This window comes from Arachis duranensis, chromosome 5 (assembly GCF_000817695.3).
Source record: "Arachis duranensis cultivar V14167 chromosome 5, aradu.V14167.gnm2.J7QH, whole genome shotgun sequence".
Taxonomy (NCBI): domain Eukaryota; kingdom Viridiplantae; phylum Streptophyta; class Magnoliopsida; order Fabales; family Fabaceae; genus Arachis; species Arachis duranensis.
In genome coordinates, this window is record NC_029776.3 from 17,043,783 (window position 1) to 17,046,229 (window position 2,447).

The following is a 2,447-nucleotide window of genomic DNA, read 5'->3' on the forward strand; positions in this document are numbered from 1 at the left end:
ATCTCTTCCACCAAAGAGTCAATAATATCAGCGCTCATGCAGTCATTTGATATGTCTGGTTGCTGCATAGCTTTGACAGCATTCAACTTGAACTCATCCTCATTGACTCTCAGGGTTACTTCCCCTTTTTGTACGTCAATAAGAGTTCGTCCAGTTGCTAGGAAAGGTCTTCCTAGGATGAGAGTTGCACTCTTGTGCTCCTCTATTTCCAGCGCTACAAAGTCAGTTGGAAAGGCGAATGGCCCAACCTTGACAATCATGTCCTCAATTATGCCTGATGGATATTTAATAGAGCCATCAGCAAGTTGGAGACATATCCGGGTTGGTTTGACTTCTTCAGTCAACCCAAGCTTTCTGATAGTGGATGCGGGTATTAGATTGATACTTGCTCCAAGGTCACATAGGGTTGTCTTGGTACAAGCACCTTCTAATGTGCATGGTATCATAAAGCTTCCTGGATCTCGAAGCTTTTCTGGTAAGCTTTTCAGAATGACTGCACTGCATTCTTCAGTGAGAAACACTTTTTCAGTTTCTCTTTAATCCTTCTTATGACTTAAGATCTCTTTCATGAACTTAGCATAAGAAGGTATTTGCTCAAGTGCCTCTGCAAACGGAATCTTTATTTCAAGAGTCCTTAGATAGTCTGCAAAGCAGGCAAATTGTTTATCCTGTTCCGCTTGGTGGAGTTTCTGAGGATAAGGCATCTTGGCTTTATATTCTTCAACCTTAGTTGCTGCAGGTTTATTCCCTACAGAGGTGGTTGGAGAAGCCTTTTTAGAGGGGTTACTATCAGCACTCTCAGGTGTCTGATTCCTCATTGGTGTTTGAACGCCAGGAGTGGGTGAGGAATGGGCGTTTAACGCCAACTTTTCCCCCCTTTCTGGCGTTTGAACGCCAGAACTGGGCAAGGAATGTGTGTTTAACGCCAACTATCCCCCCCTTTTTGGCTTTTGAACGCCAGGAGTATTCCTCTCTGGGCTCTTACTGTCCTCAGAGGGATTTTGGGCAGTGGTTTGGTTATCCTTTGTCAGTTGTTCCTTTCTTGGCTTTTTGCCACTTTGAGCAGTGTTATTCAATGTCTTCCCACTCCTCAGTTGAACTGCTTGGCATTCTTCTATTATCTGTTTAGATAACTGCTGTTTTTTCTGATTCAACTGTGATTCTATGTTCTTGTTAGCAATTTTAGTTTCTTGGAGAATCTCTTTAAATTCTACTAACTGTTTTGTCATCAGGTGTAATTACTGATTAAGCTCAACAATCTGTTCTTGAGGATTAGGATCAGTAGCTACTGCCATAGCTTCTTCTTTTGTAGATGACTCATTGCTAGAGTACAAATGTTGATTTCTAGCAACAGTATCTATGAGTTCTTGAGCCTCTTCAATCGTTTTCCTCATGTGTATAGATCCACCAGCTGAGTGGTCTAAAGACATCTGAGCTTTTTCTGTAAGCCCATAGTAGAAGATGTCTAACTGTACCCACTCTGAAAACATTTCAGAGGGGCATTTCCTTAGCATACATCTATACCTCTCCCAGGCATTATAAAGGGATTCATTATCCTCTTGTTTAAAGCCTTGGATGTCCAGCCTTAGCTGTGTCATCCTTTTTGGGGGGGTAAAATTGATTCAGAAATTTGTCTGATAACTGTCTCCATGTTTTTATACTTGCTGTGGGTTGGTTATTCAACCACCTCTTAGCTTGATCTTTTACAGCAAATGGAAACAGTAATAATCTGTATACATCCTGATCCACCTCTACGTATTGTGTCAGCAATTTGTAAGAACTGTGCCAGAAACTCAGTAGGTTCTTCTTGTGGAAGACCGGAATATTGGCAATTTTGCTGCACCATGATAATGAGTTGAGGATTTAGCTCAAAGCTGCTTGCTTTAATGGGAGGTATACAGATGCTACTCCCATATGCAGCTATAATGGGGTTAGCATATGACCCCAGAGTCCTTCTGGACTGCTCACTTCCACTTAGGTCCATGATGGAGGAAGGGAATATGATATGGATTCACAAGTAAAGTAAAAAATTTTTTTTTAAAAAATAACCGAAAATAGTAAAATAAAATAAATGGAAAATAAAATAAAGATTCGAAAACCAAAAGAGAATAAAATCAAAGCAAATTGAAAACTAAATTAATTAATTAATCAAAAAGATTTTGGAATTAGCAATTAAAAAGATATGATTGAAAATTATTTTGAAAAAGATTTGATTTGTTTTTTTGAAATAAGGAAAGAGAAAAACAACAAAATGACAACAAAAGGAAAACACAAAGAAGACACCAAACTTAGAATTTTTAAGGATCAAGAAAGGACTAAGAATATGCAAATTCGAAAAATTAAAAGAAAACAAAGGCATGCAATTGACACCAAACTTAAAACATGAAACTAAACTCAAATAAAAGACTCTAAACCAACAAAAATAAAACAGTCCTAATCTAAGCAAC